The following is a 21,715-nucleotide window of genomic DNA, read 5'->3' on the forward strand; positions in this document are numbered from 1 at the left end:
CCAGGAACCCACCTCCTGCCCAGGCCACAGTCTCTGCCCCTGGGTCTCGGCACAGCCTCCCCGCATTGGCCCACACCCCCATGATGGGCAGCAGCCCCCTCCCCATCTTGGAACATCCAGTGGGTGGATCTGGGGCAGGGCCTGGCACTCAGCCTTGTCCCATTGTCCCCAAATGTGGTAACTGGGTTACGCTGAGGAGTCCTGCTTTTTGGATGCTCCATCCTGCGTCTTGGGCTCCTTCCATCCCAGTTAGTCCAGGGCAGGTGGGCAAGTTTGGCGGGTGGCACAAACCCAAATGTCCACCGAGGCTGGGTGTGGGGAGGACCTCCTCAGAAACGGGAGGATGCCTGGCACCCACGCTGGTCTGGGTGTGGGGGGAGGACAGAGGCTCATGGGAGAGCAGCCGGCTGTGCACAGGGATGGGGCGGGGGCAGCAGGCGTCCCCCCCGCCAACTGCCGCCTCCACCAGGGAGCGAGGCCCATGCTGCTCAGTATCCTCAGGTGAGAACCGAAGGGGAGACCTGGCCTGCAACGTCCAGGCGGCATCCCTGATGCAATAAAGCACACAAGGGCCGGGTTGGACGTGACCATGGGCCATGGGCCAGCTTCCCTTCTTACCACGGTGTGCCCAGCGTTTGGCACTGTGTGACCATGTCGGGGAGGTCACTGCTGTCACTGTCACTCAGGCGAGGGGCCGAAGGCCAGTGTGACCTGCCGGAGGACATATGGCTTGTGCTAATGGGCTCCGGCTGCCCCAGCCCCTCAGGGTTTATTGAGAAGTGGATCAACCCAACACGAATCGATTCTGTCCCACGGCGGGGCACAGAGCAGCACCGTTTCTTTTTAACCATCATCCTGGCCAACTAAGGCCCCAGGTCCTGAAAGCCTGCAGCCTCCGAAGCCCCCAAGTCAGGCCCTGCACTGCTTGGGCCTCTCCTGGCCTGGCCAGGATTGAAGGATGTGGGTCCTTCGACTTAAAAGAACCGTCCTGGGGCTTCCCTGGTGGCACAGTGGCTGAGAGTCCGCCTGCCGATGCAGGGGACACGGGTTCGTGCCCCGGTCCGGGAAGATCCCACATGCCGTGGAGCGGCTGGGCCCGTGAGCCATGGCCGCTGAGCCTGCGCGTCTGGAGCCTGTGCTCCGCAACAGGAGAGGCCACAACAGTGAGAGGCCCGCGTACCGCAAAAAAAAAAAAAAAAAAAAAAAAAAAAAAAAAAAAAAAAAGAACCGTCCTGAGCTGTCTCCCAGGACATGGTCTCCAAAGGGCCGGCCTCTTTCCGTGGCCATTTCCCTAACGCAGTGAGCGACACTTACAGGAGAAGTATTGATATTTCACACGGGTGCAGGTGCAGCAAACACAGGGCCTGTATATGAACGATCATCCGTTCTCAACTCCCGGGGATCAAATTAAAGCTACATTGCAAAACCACAAAGGCTCTGGACATTTGAACTGCTGAGTGATGAACTGTCATTAAGGGGGAGCATAATAACTACAGGGCAGGGAACAAGGGCTCCGTGAGCTATAATTTGAATCGGGATTTATTTCAGTCCCATATGATGTCTCCAAAAACACCCACCAAAGGCCTCATCACTAAAATTAGATTCTTATTTTCAGATAGAGTTTTGGTAGGACAAACAAGAGAAGAGGGGCTGATCCAAGCTCGGGATCGGCACACGCCCTGGGTGAGGGCGGAGAGCAGAATGAATTCCAAGAAACCAGGGAGCAGATCCTACGAGTTCTCATCACAAGGAAAAAACCTAGTTTTTTTTCCTCTTTCTTTCTATAAGAGATGATGGATATTAACGAAACTTAGTGGGGCAATCATTTCCCAATATGTGTAAGTCATTATGCTGTATGCCTTACACGTATCAGTGCTACATGTCAATTATATCCCAATAAAGCTGAAAAGAAAAAAAAAATTCCAAGAAACCAGCTGTAGGAGCTGTCTTGCAGGAGGGGCCTAGGATGGGAGGCTGGGGTTCAGGAATGGAAGAGAGACTTCATTTTTATTGTTTTCTCTTCTGGATTGTTTGATTAAAAAAACAAGCAAACCATGGCATATATTATATTACCTTTCACACACACGAATTTTAAAAATTGAGTTTAATTTAAAAATCTAGAAACAAATTGGTTATATGGTCAAGGAAATAAAAAAACATGAAAACGCTGTGGTACTCAGGGCTTTTGATTTACATTTCCAAATAATCAACAAATGTGAATGGCTCAAAATCTACAAGTATAAAAGGGAACACAGTGGAAGTCCCCCTCCAGCTGCTTCCCCATCTCTCTCCACCATCTCTCTCCATGGCAACCGGTTCCCTGTTTCTTGAGCACCCTTCCGGTGGTATTTTATTCTTATCCAAGCAAATACAAGCACATACTCTGCCCTGTCCCCTTTACCAACACACCTGGGAGCACCTTCTGCACTTTGCTTTTTCCATTAAAATGCATCTTGGCCATCTTTCCATCACTGCATCAGAGAGGTATCGCATCACTTACTTAACAATCCCCTCTTGACAGGCACGTAAATTGTTTCCAAATGTTTGCAATTACAAACAGTGCCATAACTGTGGTCACACGAGGAGGTACCTGTTGAGGTTGGCAGAGCAAGGACCCTGGAGCTGCACAGTCTGGGTTTGAATCCTGGCTCTGCCACCTACTAGCTGTGTGGCCTTGGGCAAAGTACTTAATCTCTGTGTTCTTCAGTTTCCTCATCTGTAAAGTGGGGATAATAATAATAATATCTACCTCATAGAGTAGCTTGGGGGATTAAATGACTTTAATGATGGTAAGAGATTTAGAACAGTGACTGTCATATGGGAGCTGTTGCACAGAGTTTGTTAAATAAAATCTAAGGACCATATCATTTCACATGTGTGTAAGTGTATCTGTAGTCTACATTTGTAAAAGTAGAATGGTGCGGGGGAGGGGAGGGATCAAAAAGGATGTGAATTTGTCATTTTGACAGACATTGCCAAACTGCCCTCCATGGGGTCTGGTCATATCACACCCCTGCCAGGAATATACCAACATACCTGCTTCCTCACAGCTTTGGATGGACAATCTAGAGAAGTTCACTTTGCATTTCTCTTATTGACACAAGAAGCTGAGCTTCTTTTCAGATGATTAAGAGCTTGACACCTTTCTGATTTGATAAAATTGGAAGCAATTTATAAATTCAGAAATTTGCCAGAAATATTTGCCGGGGACAAGTGATGAAACTTCGAAGATGCATTAAAAGTGTACTTTTGGGGCTTCCCTGGTGGCGTGGTGGTTGAGAGTCCGCCTGCCGATGCAGGGGACATGGGTTCGTGCCCCGGTCCGGGAAGATCCCACATGCCACGGAGAGGCTAGGCCCGTGAGCCGTGGCCGCTGAGCCTGCGCGTCCGGAGCCTGTGCTCCGCAACGGGAGAGGCCACAACAGTGAGAGGCCCGCGTACCGCAAAAAAAAAAAAAAAAAAAAAAAAAGTGCACTTCTGCCACGTTTGTACCAAAGATTCACAAGTGGACCAAGAAGATGGCTGCTCATACTCGGTTTAAATTTCTGTTCCTTCTCTGCATCTGCAAGAGATATTCACTAGAGCCTCTGAGGGCCCAGGTGCCGTGCTGGTGAGTTAGGAGCACAGAAGAAAGGCAGGGAGACGGCAGGAGGAGGGAGGGAGACCTCCCCTGTCCTAAAAGGTTCTGTGCAGACAACCTGACCTGAGGGTAAGGTTTAGATAGTGGTGATTCTAGAGACATTTTCTTCCTTTTTTTTTGTACTTAAAGGTGAACATGCTCTTTTTACTTCTACCAAGGGAGTCTCTGTTTTTTTTGCCTTCGTAAGACATGAAAACAAGTATTCCAGTATACGGCATAATTTGAAGTGCAATTCTCTCTCTCTCTTTCTTTTTTTTTGCGGTATGCGGGCCTCTCACTGTTGTGGCCTCTCCCGTTGCGGAGCACAGGCTCCGGATGCGCAGGCTCAGCGGCCACGGCTCACGGGCCCAGCCACTCCGCGGCATGTGGGATCTTCCCGGACCGGGGCACGAACCCATGTCCCCTGCATCGGCAGGTGGACTCTCAACCACTGCGCCACCAGGGAAGCCCTGCAATTCTCTTTTTAAGTTATTTTTTCCTAGTTATAAAAGAGGGATGATTATTAAATACTGAAACAAATAAGAAAATAAAAATCACCTCTAACTTGTCTGGCATATTCTCCTCTTGGCTGTTTTCTATGCGTGTTTGTTCTTCACATAGTTGGAATCACACAGAGCAGCAATGTCTATTTCTTCTCTAACTCAGCATCATGTAATTCACACCCAGAAATCATTTATGCACCCGTTTATTGTCTTCTCCCCTTCATCAGACCAGAGGTGTCATGTGGGCAGGAATGTGCCTTTCTTACGTGGCATACTGGCCTCAGCGTGTGGCAAGTTTCTGGGATGTGTGCTCAATAAATGTTTGCTAAATTAATATACTGATATCTTAAAATATCAGCAAACTATTTCACTGTATGAACATAAGCATTTTCTTAACCAATCTCTCATAATAGGTTATAACAGAACATGCGTTTCCGTTTCCTTTTCATTTTCGCTTTCATACATGAATCTGCAGGAAATACCACTTGCTGCATCTGAATTGCTCCCCCCAGGTAGATCCCCCGGAGAGAATACAACACTGTGAAGGCTCTTGACACATAATGTTAAGGGGCCCAGTAACCCCTGCATGGAGTCTGGCATCTCATGAGGCTTGATTCAGAAACTGCCAGGTGAGAGACCACAGCGCACCTGGGAAGAAGCCCACCTGGTATACAACCCACCTCCAACCCGCTGTCCCACCTGGGGCGAGTCAGAAGGATCAGACACCAGTGACTTGGCATCACAGAGTAAGGCAGAGACGCACAGGAACATGCATCTCTGGGCTCTAGGCTTTAGGGTGGTCCTCTCCTCTCGCTGAGTCAACACTTATCCACGACCCCAAGGGTCCAGCCCACGCGAGGACCAGGTCCCACCACGCTCACCATGCCTAGAGCCTGCGCTCGTTTTGAGGAGATGAGACACCTGGAGGGAAGAGCCAAGGAAGAAGCAGAAGAAGAACGATCCAGGGCTACACCAGACCAGAGACCCACTCCACACTCCACAGAACTGCCATCCAGAGGTGGGAGGACGTTGGAATGTTGGTCTGCTTTGGACAAAGCGTTTAACAAGAGTGTATTGGTTACTAGTCAAGACGTCAGCATGCCTGTTCAAGCTTACCCTTACAAAACCCAACTAGTACCATTCATTCCTTAGTTTCCTGGAAGAGGTCTGAAAAGATGCCCAAATCCAAATTCCCTGGCTTTCTCTCCATCAGATTCCTGAGCCCCTAGAAGAAAGAACGGCAAATCCACCTGCTTAAACACTCAGGGCCAGCACTACTTGTGAGAGGCAGAGGATAATCCTAGCTAATGCCCCAGAGGCTGCCGATAAATGGCTTTATCATCATTCACCATCTTCAATGCATTTCCCCCTCAATGAATTGAATTTGTAATGAACAAACAAGATTATTCCTATTCAAAGAAAGAACGAGAATTAAGGGAAGACTGAGGTTGAATTTGCCAATAAGAAAGTACCAGCACTAATGAAGCTTTTCTTTTCCAGCATTTTGAATTAAGCATTAAAAATCCTTGAGAGGGGAATTTACAATTGGAGACAAACCAGCTAGGAGCAGGGGAAAGGTTTTGTTAGATTAAGGACTCTGAGCTAATACTTTTGAATTCCTGGGTTTTCTTTGGCCATAAGAGAAGCTATTAACTACAAAGAATTTATTAATTCTCCCCTCCCCCAACATTTACAACATGCAGGGAGAAATTCTTTAGTTGAAACACAGTAAAGAAAGAGAAGCCTATAATCAAGAAATATGTTTCAGTCTAAATAACACTCCAGCGGAAGCCTTTTCCTTCTGAGGTCCAGGTAACCTGTTTACAAAGTTTAATGCAGAGGTTTGGGTAAAGGGATAAAAAAGGCTCTCCTCCTTCAGTTTATAAAAGTATACAAGGATGCTTTAAAAGGGTGAATTTTATGCTGTGTGAATTATATTTCAATAAAGCCGTTATATGAACTATTATACACTCTCAGAAATATCAACCTTTACTCGATGAATTTAACATAGTTATAAATGTGCTTTAAGTCCACATTATGGCAAGCAAGAGGTAGGAAGATAGACAGAATTTAGGAAATGGCCTAGAAAAGAAAGAAGAGTGCACACATGTATGTATCCCCTATGGACATGCACACATACACACATGCGTGCACACCTCCAGAGCCGGAAGTAAAGCCGGGCAGATGGGAGAATCTTCCCTATGATCTTGTAGCCATAAAAACCCTTCAAAATGGTATTTTCAGTGCCAGAAGGAGTATCTCAGAATCCCAAGCACCAGTGTTTCTTTGGGTGAAGTGTGGAAACACATGTATCAGGTAAAGAACAATTACTTGTACAGTCTGGCAACACACAAAACCGCACTTTTCTTAATGGCACCTACAGGGTGAGATAGAGAACACTAAAATACCAGCTTTCAACATTTTTCAGTTAGTTCAAAGTAATAAATTAATGGTTTGAAAAGACGAAGTCTGCTACACAGGCTATAATGGGACAGCGGTCATTCCCGCCGCCCTCTCCACCTTTCCGCGTCCTGCCCGAGACTCAGCCTCTTGTCAGGCTCCGAGGGGGCCCTTCTAGGGTAAATGCTCACGTGCTCTGTCCAAGCTCCTGAATTCTAGCCATCGTCCAATGCCTCCTTACCCAGGACATCGAGAATCCTTTCTCTTACACTCTCTTCCACATGCCCACCCCGCTCCCTCGTCATTTTCTGGGAGGTTTCCTCCTCCAACCTATCTCTTGCCTTTCTAATTTTTGCCTCATATTTTAAAATTTCAAGTCATTTATCTGGTCCTCCTAATGTTCCTTTTTAAAATGCAGCATCCTGTTCTTATTTCAGCACTGAAATACTTTATCATCCCTGAGGATACCTATGAGATAATAGAAATTATATATTGGTCTCGACCCCCGGTTCCTGGCACAGGGCTCCTAAAACCCTTGTCAATTCCCAATAGCACGGGGTTCAGGGAGCTGCTAGTGGGTGAAGACATCCACCCAGGAGGGTGATGCAGCCCAACTCCACAAGGACAGAGGCTCCTGCACTAGGGACCCTCACAGACCCTGCGTATCTCTTCCTCTGGCTGTTCATCTGTACCGTTTTATCACAGCCTTTAATAAACTGGTAAACGTAAGCAAGTGTTTCCTTGAGTTTTGTGAGCAGCTCTAGCAAATTAACTGAACCCAAGGAGGGGGTCTTTAGATCTACGGGGCAGTCGGTCAAAAGCACAGGTGATAACCCAGGCTTACAACTGGTGTCCGAAGTGTGTGTATGTGTGCGGGGGACAGTCTTGTAGGACTGAGCCTGACTCTTGTCCCCGGGTAGGTGGTGCCAGAATTGAGGTGCATCGGAGGACACCCAGATGGTGCTGCAGAGAACTGTTTGCTGTGGGGGGAAAACCCCACACGTTTGGTGACTAGAAGTACCAGAAGTGAAGAGTTCTGTGTTAACAATAAAGGAGACACACAGGAGAGAAACACAGGAGGGAAGAACTGGCCTTTTCCCTACTTGGTTTTCTACCTTGGAACACCAACTATAGTTTTTTTGAAGTTTTGCTGTGTTGTGCTTTTCCTGCCTGAATTCCCTCTTACCTCCAAGTTTATTCTCTTCAGGGTTTGTGTCTGTTCTAATGTTGCATAATCTTCTCGAATGTGTGGAGGTCCTTCTATATTTAGCAGTGAGGCACTTAGAATGATTAGAAGCTCTGCATGCTGAAATGTGAAAACACACTTTTGGTTTATTGATTTTGTATTTGGCAAACTTGCTAGCCTGAACAAAATGAGAAAGGAAATGTTATCCTTGCACGCCAGATAGCTTAGATGTAAACAACGTTTGTTTTCATAGTAAATGCAAGCACTTCTCACCAGAAACAATGGAGATAAAAAGAAAAGGTAGTATCTTTAAAGTGCTGAAATGAAAAAAAAAAAAAATAGGGCTTCTCTGGTGGTGCAGTGGTTAAGAATCTGCCTGCCAATGCAGGGGACACGGGTTTGAGCCCTGGTCCGGGAAGATCCCACATGCCGTGGAGCAAACTAAGCCCGTGCGCCACAACTACTGAGCCTGCACTCTAGAGCCCACGAGCCACAACTACTGAAGCCCGCGCGCCTAGAGCCCGTGCTCTGCAACAAGAGAAGCCACCACAATGAGAAACCTATGCACCACAACGAAGAGTAGCCCCTACCTGCCACAACTAGAGAAAGCCCGCATGCAGCAACGAAGACCCAATGCAGCCAAAAATAAATAAACAAATAAAAAATACTGCCAACCTAGAATTCTACATCTAGAGAAAATAGCCATTCAAAAATGGGTGGAGGACTTCTCTGGTGGCACAGTGGTTAAGAATCCACCCGCGGGCTTCCCTGGTGGCGCAGTGGTTGAGAGTCCGCTTGCCGATGCAGGGGACACGGGTTCACGCCCCGGTCCGGGAAGATCCCACATGCCACGGAGCGGCTGGGCCCGTGAGCCATGGCCGCTGAGCCTGTGCTCCGCAACGGGAGAGGCCACAACAGTGAGAGGCCTGCGTACCGCAAAAAAAAAAAAAAAAAAAAAAAAAAAAGTTTCTGCTGGGCTTCCCTGGTGGCGCAGTGGTTGAGAGTCCGCCTGTGATGCAGGGGACACGGGTTCGTGCCCCGGTCCGGGAAGATCCCACATGCCGCAGAGCAGCTGGGCCCGTGAGCCATGGCAGCTGAGCCTGTGCGTCCAGAGCCTGTGCTCCGCAACGGGAGAGGCCACAACAGTGAGAGGCCCGCGTACCACAAAAAAAAAAAAAAAAAAAAAGAATCCACCCGCCAATGCAGGGGACACGGGTTTGAGCCCTGGTCTGGGAAGATCCCACATGCCGCGGAGCAACTAAGCCCGTGTGCCACAACTACTGAGCCTGCGCTCTAGAGCCCGTCATCCACAAATACTGAGCCCGTATGCCCCAACTACTGAAGCCCGTGCGCCTAGAGCCTGTGCTCTGCAACAAGAGAAGCCACCACAATGAGAAGCCTGCGCACCACAACAAAGAGTAGCCCCTGCTCACCACAACTTGAGAAAGCCCACACACAGCAACAAAGACCCAACACAGCCAAAAATATATTAATTAATTTTAAAAAATGGGTGGAGTCACAGCACCATCACAATGACTTCCTCTAAGCAGAGTCAAAATCAGTGTGTCAAGAAATAAACCTATTTTTAAAAACAAACTGAAGATGGGTTGAAATAAAGATATTTTGGAATAAATCCAAGCAGAGCAAATTCATGGCCAGCAGACCAGCATGGTAAGAAATGGTGAAGGAAGTTCTTCAGATAGAAGGAAAATGGTCACAGATGAGAATCTGGATCTACAGGAAAGAACAGAGTACCAGAAATGGTGATCATGTAGGTAAATATAAAAGAGTAGCTTTTTTTCTCTCTCTTAATTTCTTTAAAAGACAATGACTGTCTTTAAAGCAAAAATATCCCTGCAAGATGGAGTTTGTAATGTGTACAGAAGTTACATATAGCACACAACTACAGCAGAAAGTGGGGAGGACTATTAACTCCAAGTCTACAGAGACAATCACAAAATAGGCTAAAAATCCTAAAGGAAATAAGATGGAATATTCAAAAATATTTAATCCAAAAAAGACAGGAAAAGAGGAACTTTTAAAAAATACTGTTGGATTTAATTTGTTAATATTGAACTTGGGATTTTCCTATTTACGTTCCCAAGTGACACTGGCTGAAAAGTCTCCATTCTCATAGTGGGCTGTTAGGAGTTGGTATCAAGGATACTCAGGCTTCATCAAACTAACTGGGGACTCTTTTTCCCTCTTTTTCTACTGTCTGGAAGAGTCTGTGGAATATTGACATTACATTTCTTCCATTTAAATGTTTAGTAGAATCTGCCAGTGCATCTATCCAGCCCTGAGTTTTCTTTTAAATTATAGAATCAATTTCTTTAATAACACAATTTTAATTTTTGTTTCTTCTTGTGTCAATTTTGCTGTTACATTATTTTTGGTCATTTCACTTAACATTTCGGTCACAAAGTTGTTTATAATATCTTCTTATAATAACTTTGATGTATATAGGATCTATAATAACATTCTACTTTTTCATTCGTGAAATTATATACAGATGACCCTTGAACAACACAGGGGTCTGGGGTGCCAACCCTCATCTATAGCTTTACAGCCAGCCCTGCATCTGCAGATTCAACCAACCACAGACTGTGTTGGACTGTAGTTCTTATTTACTGAAAAAAAAAAAAAAAAATCTGCATCTAAGTGGGCCTGTGCAGTTCAAACCTGTGTTGTCCAAGGGTCAACTATATTCTCAGTTTATTCCTTGACCAGTCTTCCCAGAGGTTTATCAATTTTATTAGTGTCTTCAAAGGACCAACTTAGGTCTTTTGTCAATTCTCTCTACGTACGTTTGTTTTCTATTTCATTGATTTCTGCTAGTTTAAAAATTCCTCTTTTCTGCTTTGAGTTTATGTTGCTGGTCATTTTCTACCACTAACCTTTTTTTTTTTAACATCTTTATTGGAGTATAATTGCTTTACAATATCGTGTTAGTTTCTGCTGTAAAACAAAGTGAATCAGCTATACATATACATACATCTCCATAACTCCTCCCTCTTGCGTCTCCCTCCCACCCTCCCTATCCCACCCCTCTAGGTGGACACAAAGCACCTACCATCAATCTTTAGCCTTTCTTCTTTTCTAACACATGCAATTGGGTACGTACATTCCTCTCTCATCTCTACTTCATCTGCATCACCTGTTTGGATATGCAGTATTTTTATTATCATCCAGTTCCAAAGATTCCCTATTAAATTATTATTATTATCCTTTTTGTAAAATAAATTTATTTATTTTATTTATTTTTGGCTGCATTGGGTGTTTGTTGCTGCACACGGGCTTTCTGTAGTTTCAGCAGGCGGGGGATACTCTTCATTGCGGTGCGCGGGCTTCTCATTGTGGTGGCTTCTCTTGTTGTGGAGCACAGGCTCTAGGCGCATGGGCTTCAGTAGTTGTGGCACACGGGCTCAGTAGTTGTGGATCACAGGCTCTAGGGTGCAGGCTCAGTAGCTGTAGCACGTGGGCTTAATCACTCGCAGCATGTGGGATCTTCCCAGACCAGGGCTCGAACCTGTGTCCCCTGCATTGGCAGGTGGATTCTTAACCACTGCGCCACCAGGGAAGTCCCTCCCTATTAAATTATGATTATTTTCCTTTGACACATGAGTTGTTTAGAAGTGTTTTTCAACTATCAAATGTATGGGCTTTTTCTAGTTATCTTTTAAATTTTGATTTCTCACCTGTAATCTCAGAGGACAGGGCTTATATACTACCAATCCTTGGAAATACTCTGAAGTTTGCCAAATGGTATAATACATGGCCAATTTTCAAGAATAATCCACCGGTGATTGAAAGGCGAGTGTATTCTTTGGTTGTTGGGTGTAGGTCCATTGGTTAGACCTAAATTGTCAACTGTGAAGTTCAAATCTTCTCTTCCTACTGATTTTTGCTATTTTGTCTATCAAATATATTTGAGGTATGCTAAATCTCCCACCTTGTGTGTGAGTCTGTCTTTTTCTCTTTGGAGCTTTAACAAATTTTTGCATTATATATTTCGAGGCCACGTTAGAATTGAACCAAATCTTTTTTTTTTTTTTTTTTGTGGTACGCGGGCCTCTCACTGCTGTGGCCTCTCCCGCCGCGGAGCACAGGCCCTGGATGCGCAGGCCCAGCGGCCATGGCTCACGGGCCCAGCCGCTCTGCGGCATGTGGGATCTTCCCGGACCGGGGCACGAACCCGTGTCCCCTGCATCCGCAGGCTGACTCTCAACCACTGCGCCACCAGGGAAGCCCCCTGAACCAAATCTTTTATCAACGTGCCGTGACCCTCTTCAGCTTTGGGATTGCTATTCACCATAACATTTCTGTTTGTCTGATGTTAACGTAACTACATCAGCTTTCTTTGGTTAGCATTTGCTTGGTCTATCTTTTCCCATCCACATTATTTTTAACTTTGCAGTTTTCTTATATTTTAGATATTGTTCTTACATATAGTTCCATCAGTCTGTCCTAGCAGGAAGAATACAGCATAATTAAACTAGGATAATCCAATAAGGCTTTAATAAAGAGACTATTTACAGAGGTGTCAGCAGAGCAAAACAGAGCCACAAGGGATGATGGAGTTCCCCGGGGCTAGAAACAGAAGGGGTGTTTAGCCCATTAGTGTACAATAGTCTACCGGCAAGGGGAGGGTGGGGCTGTGAACCCGAGGGATGCTGGAGGGATAAATAACTCTGAAAGAAACATCTCCTTCCTCCTTCCATTCTCCTGCTGGAGTTTCCCCCTGGCTGAACTCCACCACCAGCTACAGGCAGAGAGTCTGTGGATAGACCAGCCTCAGGCAGAGTGGGGCAGACAGGAGTGGACAGGGGTCTGGTAGGTAAATCAAATATGCCCGCCCGGCACAACAGCAAACACATGTAAAAACTCTAATCTGACAATCTTTGTCTTCTAAATGAGGCAATCTATTTACCTTTATTCAAACTATCAATAAGGCTGGACTTATTTTCACAACTTGTTTTGTATATTTTAGTTGTTTTGCTAGTTGTCCTATTCTTGGTCTTTCTGTTGCCAGATGCAGAAGCCCACAACATCTCTTAACATTTCGATTTTGTCTTTGTTTTGGGGTAATTCGTTAGCAATTTATGAAAAATATTTACCTTATACTAAAAACGAAAACCCAAATCAAACAGATTCTGAAAAAAATCAAATCACAAGCAAACTGGGAATAAAAAAAAGAATTATCAAAACTCTGGAGAAGAAATTTAAGATTATCTTAAAAATATATATAAATCAAATAACAGACCAGAAAAAATATTTATAGGAGCTATGACCCAGAAAGGGTTATTACATTTGTATTTTACATGGAGTACCTATTAGCTTAATAACAATACTGACTATCCTCTGGAAAAAAAGGAGAAAGGGCAATTAAAAACACACACACACACACCACACACAAACACTTGGAAACGTGTTCACCCTCCTTAGTAATTATCACAACACAAATTAAGGAAAGATACCATTTATCTCCTCGAGAGCTGGCAAATGAGTGCCTACTTGTGCCTGATGAAGTTGTATGTTGGTTCAACCATTTTGAAAAGCAAATTAGTAAAATGTATCCAGCGTAGGTATATTTGTGGTTTCCACCGCTTATTTGTCCTAGTAATTTTACTTCCGGTGAACGATCCCAAGGAAATAATTTTAAATTTAGGAGAAAGCTTTCTGCGCTAAGTTGTCTCTTTATAATAGCAAAACCCCCAGAAAACAATCTATGCGTCCCAACGATAGAGGGATGCCTAAATAAATGACGGTATTTCTACTTGGTGAAGTATTATAAAAATACATAAAATGCTGCTCACAAAGGATATAAAATGACATGAAAAAGTGCTTGATATGCAAGTAACAGGAAGAACTACAAAGTTATATACGCAGCACGGTTAGGACGCAGTAAAACATCAAGATGAAAAAACACCAAGTGGAAAGATAGACATATTGAACATGATGTGCTTCTGAAAATAACGAAGTCAAATGCTCAAAGGTTAAATGCACTTACATATTCTTGGTGCAGGGGGTGGGGGGGATCTGGCTGCCAGAATGCTGACCAGTGCAGGTGCACCTTTGTACCTGATGCAACAGTGGAGAACCTGAGGAAGGGGTTTCAAGAGAGCTCTTCCTCTTCCCATACATTTTATTTTTCACCTTCATCAACATTTTGTAGTTTATTTGCAAAAATGAAATATTAAAGAAGAAACTCATCTCTTTGTTACATCCACGACCAGGCGAGACATAGGGTGATGAACAAAGCCATGACTCACGTACGTGCACCTGAACAAGCAGGGTATCGCGCTTCCTTTTCTCCTGAACTAGGAGACTTCGGGCAACAGCACCACTATAACAGTCCCCTGAAAGACCAGAAGGGAGGCAACGAGACCAACTGAAACTGAGTCCTTTCGAAGCAAATGGGGTAAAAAACGGAACTTTTGGACAACCGTGTGTATGGTGCCTGGAAACCTCCCGGAGTCCTCAGTTCTTTCCAGGAAGCGGGAGCGATTCTCCATAATCACACTTTCCAGAAATGAGAGCTTAGTGACAAGCTTGGAAGCCAGCACGGAAGGCACATGCTTGAAATCTAAGCTGCCAGTACGAGATAAATTGAGCCATCAAACACAGATTGCAAAATCTCCATTCTTCTTTTGGAAGTGAAGTCTAGCTCAAAGCAGATGTCAATTCAACCGTGGTCAATAACACCAGCAAGAAAATGAGAACAGCTATGCTCTCAGGAGGAGGCAGTGTATGAAAGAGCTACTGAACAGAAATCAAGGGATAAATGGTATATTTATAAATGGAATATTTCCTGCCATATCAATAAACACAGGATGTCATAGTCATCAATGACTGCAGCCCTCCAACGTGAGTCGTGAGCCCTGAGGAAACGCAGGGCTGAAAAGAATACTTGCCATCTAGCAGCCATCAGACTGCAGCCACTCCCTGCAGTGAGCCCTAAGGAAACTCAGGATATGAAAATACAGGATACTGGCCCCAGATAGCTGAGGTGCACATCAAAGGAATGATTTCAGTGAGCCCAGACTCTTGCATCTTCCCATACATAGAAAAGCACTGAATTCCTTAACTTGAGATATCTGGCTTTCTTTATTTAACAATAATTTTTTGACTTTCCCAATTACCTGCTCTTTGTTGCAAAATTCCTATATATCCTGGCTCCCCCCTCGCCCCATCAGAACAGTTTCTCAGAGTTATCGGAAACACTGTCTCCTGGGCTGCAGTCCTCATTTTGCCCCCAATACAACTTAACTCGCAGGTCTCACGTTCTGCATTTTTTAAAGTCAACGCAAGAAACCATGGCACGTTTTGTGACGAAAAAAGGGAAGGAACAGTCACACCGGAGAGACTAATTTCTACCTCTTTTAACTGATTATTAAACGGGTTACTGAGTGTGCATAGCTGAAAACAGCTGATTCAAATTATATGAGCTCTTGATTTAAACAAGGTTCAGGGCTGCGGATACCTACATTCACTCCACCATCCAACACCTGCTTATTATAGCCATGTTCCAAGGGCTGAGCGCCGGGAAGAGAGGAGAGACCACGTCCTGCACTTCCTGTAGTGCAGAATCACACCCAACCAGTTCTAATGGGATGCCCGTGAGGACCCAACCCTCGCAGTAGTTCACGGGGATTACTGAAGCGCACACTTAGTCTGCCACTGACCACACGCTTTAGGCAACATTCTCTAGAGAGCAAGCACTGCAGCAAAGCCCAGGGGCTGAGGCTTCACGGGGAGGGGCTGTCCTGGGGCAACAGGAGTGTGGAGGAGGGGCGGCCGGGAAGGGGGAAACAAGTACCAAGCTGGCTGCAACTTCACACCAAAGCAGCAGATTGCTAGGCCAGGGGAGGTCTTCCGAATGGGCCTTGTGGGGCATGTGGGAAGGACGTAGGCCTCTCTCTCGGCTCTCCCTGGGCAAACCTCCCGTGCACTCCCAGGTGTGCTACCTGCCCCTCCAGGTGGCTAGATGCTGGTGTGAACTAAAATATCACCTGCCGTATCAGTGAACAAAGGATGTTGCAGCCATCAAGCCATCACATTACAGCCACCCTGACGTGAGCCCTGAGGAAACTCAGATGGAGACGAAGGGGCTGCCCACTGCCACCCTCGGCCACTGCAGCCACCCCCAAAGGTGCACCCTAAGGGGACTCAGGATGGAGAAAAGCAGGATACTGGCCCCAGATAGCTGAGGAGCATACCAAAGGAATGACTTCAGGGAGCCCAGAATCTTGCATCTTTCTAGACACAGAATAGCACTAAATTCCTTAACTTGAGATGTCTGGTTTCCTTTTAAAGATTTTTTTTTTTTTGGATGTGGACTATTTTAAAAGTCTTTATTGAATTTTTTACAATATTGCTTCTGTTTTATGTTTTGTTGTTTTGGCTTGAGGCATGTGGGATCCTAGCTCCCTGGCCAGGGATCGAACCTACACCCCCTGCATTGGAAGGCGAAGTCTTAACCACTGGACTGCCAGGGAAGTCCCTGGCTTTCTTTAATTGACAATAGTCTTCTGATGTTTTGCCTACTTCGTTGCAAAAACTCCTGTACATCCTGGCTTCCCCCTTGCCTCTTTGGAGCAGTCCCTCAGAACTATCCGCGAGGCGATGTTCCGGGCTTAAGTCCTCAGCTTTGCCAGCCAGATGAAACATAACTCTCAACTTTTAGGTTGTGCATTTTTTTTTCAGTCGACACCGGGAAGCCTGGATTTCACATGTCACTTGGAAATGGAGAGAAAAGTTACAGCCTCCTCACGTCCTCTTGGGTTGGATTGGCCCCCTCTGGCCAATGCAGCTCCTACCTGTGTGGGAACAAGGCAGCTGTGCCCTAGCTGAGCCTTCACCTCGGTGGAGGCTGAGGGAGCTGACGTGGGGACAGACCTCTCCATTGGTCGAGAGGCGAGGCCCCAAGGCAGCGGGGCCGAGGCAACCTGGGGAGCACACGGCGGGTGCGGTGTGAGATGTAAGGAGTAAAGTGTAATCAACACACAGGATTCAATGCAGAAGGCATGAACTACCACAAGTGAAGTTCGAAAAGAATGACTTCCCTGGGCTTTCTTTGGTCCCTTCCCTTCCATTCAAGGGAGCATCGCAGCTTGCTAAGGCAGGAATGCAAAACGTGACACAGAAGAGAGAGCATAACACTGAGACTTATCAGTCAGTGCTTTAGATGTTTCAGCTCGTAACCCTAAAACCTCAAAATTCCTCACCAAGTACCTGTTCGTATAAAATCTACATTTGGACCTCACCAGGCCTGTGACGCAGATACTATTATTCGCGTCACACGTGTGCAGGAAGGGAGGGGCTGAGAGGTTCCAGAACCAGGCCAGAAAGTGGCCTGGCAGGAACTCAGATCACACCTGCCAGGCTCTGCTCTGGGCTCACCCCACGCAGGGTCCCCAGGCCTGAATGCTGCGCCCGACTCCGGGCTCTGTGGAGCCTGGTCTCCCTCTCGCCACCCGCTTCTCACAGACTCTGCCTCCTCTCAGTCAGGTCAGCGTGAATGGGGCGCAGGTTCCAGCTTCGTAACTCACCTGGGCCCCTGCAGCTTTACTCGCACGTTTTGGCAAACACACCACATGCTGCCTGGACCTCTTTGATCTTGCCCCGGCTTCACCTTTCAGGTTTGGGGGAAGGAGAAACCCAAAGATGGGATTCCACGGAAGGGAGCTGGTGGAGTCAGGTGCTCTGGGCCAGCTCCAAAGAAAGCCAAGACGTGTGGGAACATCTTACATGGCTCTGCCTCGGGGCTCACTGCATGCACACAGAGCCACTCAGGGCCAGGGCAGTTTGCCGTGTATTATCTGCTCACAGCAGTTTCAAAACCAAGCTGTGAGCAAATTTTTGCTTTTGTTTGGAAAAAATGTTGCTTAAGAAGAAGAAAGGATAGAAATGGACCTGCTGAGCTCCAAACTTGAAAGAACTGGCTGGATGGCAACCCAGCATGTCCTCAGCACAGCACCCCTGGATTCTGTTGTTTCCAAATTCCTGGGCTCTCCAGAATCACAGCCAGTTTAATCTTCTTCAAAGGTGTGGAGGCATGTCTCTACCTGTTCCCTCTGGGCTGGAGCTTTCCCGGAGGGAAAATGGACCAGTTCCCAAAGGCTGTGGTTAGAACCTATACATGTGAGAAGCGGGGGGAAAAGGGACTGAGCTTCCATGACAACCCATCCCGTGCCAGGTCATGCTGGAAATGTTCATTCCCATCAGGTGCCCAAACATGCCCACAAGGGAGTTATTATCACTCACAAGGTCTCCTAGGCAGTAGCTGGTGGAGCTGGAACCGGGACCCAGGCCTTTTTACGTCTATATTCAGGCTCTCTATACCAGATCATGCTGAGGCCCTACCTACAGAATGCCAGGCACATTCTCGGTTTTGTTTTGTAATCCCCGGAACTTCCGCTTGTTTGCTTGTTATCCTGATATTCACCTTCCTGTCTCTGTTTTAATTTGTACTTTCTTCTATTACTGCAAAGATTAAATAGCTTTTGTTTACTGGTTGTCATTTTTCTTCATGAATTGCTCTTTCAAGCTCTTTGCCTATTTTTCTAGTGGGATGCTTCACATATTTCTTAGTGATCTGTGAGACTTCTTAGTGATTCCTTACATATTAAGGCTATAACGGTATAAACCTCTGTTTGCAATCATCTAACCATGGGATTTGAGATGAAGGAGGTGTCTGCCTGTGTATGGAATTTTTTATACCAAATACTGTTTTAATTATCCCCCTTGGAAAAATGACTTTTTAGCATATTGAGAATTCAAATGATGACTGTTTACTGATTAGCAAGACTTAGTAAAGAAAAAAAAAGTAGTTTGAATTAGTAAATAAGCAGTTAAACCAGTGGCGATTAGACCTTTCTCCTCCAAGTGGGTCTTGGAAAGAAATAAACCAATGAAATAAGAGCTCCTGATTGTGCTGTCTGGTCCTTGAGGAGGGACCAAGGCTCTGCTCAGGGGGGCTGGCTATTGGGATAAAAAGGAGTTTTGGGGTTGGGGGCAGAGCACTTTGTAAGGTTTGAGCCTGGGTCACAATTGAACGTATCCACCTTAAAGTATACTCATCCCAAAAAAAGGCCTTTACCTAAAGAGGTAAAATTGTCATTATATGCAGATGACATGATATTATATATAGAAAACCCTAAAGACTACACACAAAACTACTAAAACTGATAAACGAATTCAGCAAGGTAGCAGGATACAAGATTAACATACAGAAATCAGTTGTGTTTCTTTACACTAACATGAAATAGAGAGGGAACATTAAATAAGAAATCCCTTTTAAAATTGCATCAAAAAAATAAAATACTTGGGAATAAACCTGACCAAGGAGGTGAAAGAATTATATGCTGAGAACTATAAAACATTAATAAAAGAAATTTAAGACGATTCAAAGAAATGGAAATATGTCCCATGTTCCTGGACTGGAAGAATTAGCGATATTAAAATGGCCATACTATCCAAAGCAATCTACAGAGTTAATGCGATCCCTATCAAATTATTCATGACATTTTTCACAGAACTAGAACAAATAATCCTAAAATTTATATGGAACCATAAAAGACCCAGAATTGCCAAAGCAATCCTGAGAAAGAAGAACAAAGCAGGAGGAACAACTCTCCCAGACTTCAGACAATACTACAAAGCTACAGTAATAAAAACTGCATGGTATTGGCACAAAAACTGAAATATGGATCAAAAGAACAGAATAGAGAGCCCAGAAATAAACCCACACAACTACAGTCAATTAATCTTTGACAAAGGAGGCAAGATTATACAATGGGGAAAAGAAAGTCTCCTCAGCAAGTGGTGTTGGGAAAGCTGGATGCATGCAAATCAATGAAGTTAGAACACACCCTCCCACCATACACAAAAATAAACTCAAAATCGCTTAAAGACTTAAATATTAGACATGACACCATAAAACTCCTAGAAGAGAACACAGGCAAAACATTCTCTGACGTAAATTGGACCAATGTTTTCTTAGGCCAGTCTCCCAAGGCATTAGAAATGAAAGCAAAAACAAACAAATGGGACCTAATCAAACTTACAATGCTTTTGCACAGCAAAGGAAACCATAAACAAAACAAAAACCTACAGACTGGGAGAAAATATTTGCAAATGACGTAACTGACAAGGGCTTAATTTCCAAAATATACAAGCAGCTCATACAACTCAATAACGATAAAACAAATAACCCAATCAAAAAAAAGGGGAGAAGACCTAAATAGCCATTTCTCCAAAGAAGACATACAGATGGCCAACAAGCACATGAAAAGATGCTCAACATCACTAATTATCAGAGCAAAGCAAATCAAAACCACAGTGAGGTACCACCTCACACCAGTCAGAATGGCCATAATCAAAAAGTCTACAAATGCTGGAGAGGGTGTGGAGAACAAGGAACCCTCCTACACTGTCAGTGGGAATGTAAATTGGTGCAGCCACTATGGAAAACAGTATGGAGGTTCCTCAAAAACTAAAAATAGAACTACCATATTACCCAGCAATCCCACTCCTGGGCATATACCCAGACAAAACTGTAATTCGAAAAGATACATGCACCCCTATGTTCATAGCAGCACTATTCACAATAGCCAAGACATGGAAACAACCTAAATGTCCCTTGATGCTTGAATGGATAAAGAAGATGTGGTACATATATATGATGGAATATTCCTCAGCTATAAAAAAGAATGAAATAATGCCATTTTCAGCAACATGGATGGACCTAGAGATTATCACACTAAATGGAGTAAGTCAGAAAGACAGACAAATACCATATGATCTCCCTTATATGTGGAATCTAAAATATGACACAAATGAACTTATCTACGAAACAGAAACAGACTCACAGACATAGAGAACAGACTTGTGGTTGCCAAGGGGGTAGTGGGTCACGGAGGAATGGAGTGGGTGTCTGAATCACTTTGCTGTACAGCAGAAATTAACACAACATTGTAAATGAACTATATTTTAATAAAATAAATTTAAAAAAAGAAAAAAGAAAGAAAGTCCTCTACCTATACAATTCCTAACATGCAGGGGTGTGCTGGGCCAGCTCACATTGACTTAATACAGCTGACTGTTAACACTTTCAAGAATGTTGTGAGTGGGTTCTTAACATAACCATTATTAAAAATTAAACTACATAAAATTACAATTAAATTATATTGAGAACAAAGGTAACAAATATTCAGAAATCACCACTTCCTAATTATTTTATCTTGTCATTTCCTATACTCTGGGGGTTATTTACATCTATTCTGTCTACATGATGGAAATACTCCCTACTGGTGGCCTGTGCGTCTCCTCCCAACTCTATCTTCAGAGTCAACACCTTGGTAGCTTGAAATCGGTCATGGTGGAGAATTTATACGTGGAAATGGACAAATGCAATAAATAAGGACTTCATTTATTGTTGATTTTCTAGATTGAAAGTGACGAGAAAATGTTAGTAGCAGATTAAACTTAAAAGTGTATTGTGTTTATAGTCATTACACTGGGAGTAGCATAAAAAATTATGAAAATATTCCAGTTTTTGAAAATTATTATCCAATTCAGCAAAGAAGTTGCTTGTGTTGCTGACGAATGAAGTTCAGACCTATATTTATGTCGGAAAGACAGGTGCTCATCAACTACATCCATAGGTTGGCCATGGATAAGAGAGTGTGGTGAAAATTTTATTGATTGATTGATGCATGCATGCCACACCTCACGGCATGTGGGATCTTAGTTCCCTGACCAGGGATTGAACCTGTGCCCCCTGCAGTGGAAGCACAGAGTCTTAACCACTGGACTTCCAGGGAAGTCCCTGGTGAAAATTAATGAAAGCATTCTCTGAGTATCGATGGGCTACATGGAATTTACAGTATGAAGAGTGCATCTTTTATTTTTATTTGTAAATTTTGTTCTACACGTACTTTCTGTCAGTAGTTTATAATAAACATATGTGATATATAGACATACATAATTTCCCCCCAGAGCACT

General features: G+C 44.6%; 1 protein-coding gene across 3 annotated transcripts in view; it reads right to left on the minus strand.

Moving 5' to 3' along the window:
- Positions 1 to 21,715, minus strand: part of PCSK6 (proprotein convertase subtilisin/kexin type 6) — a 190,700-nt gene that overhangs the window by 21,450 nt on the left and 147,535 nt on the right. The window lies entirely within an intron of this gene.

The sequence above is a fragment of the Phocoena sinus genome, chromosome 2 (genome assembly GCF_008692025.1).
Source record: "Phocoena sinus isolate mPhoSin1 chromosome 2, mPhoSin1.pri, whole genome shotgun sequence".
In the NCBI taxonomy this organism is placed as follows: Eukaryota; Metazoa; Chordata; class Mammalia; order Artiodactyla; family Phocoenidae; genus Phocoena; species Phocoena sinus.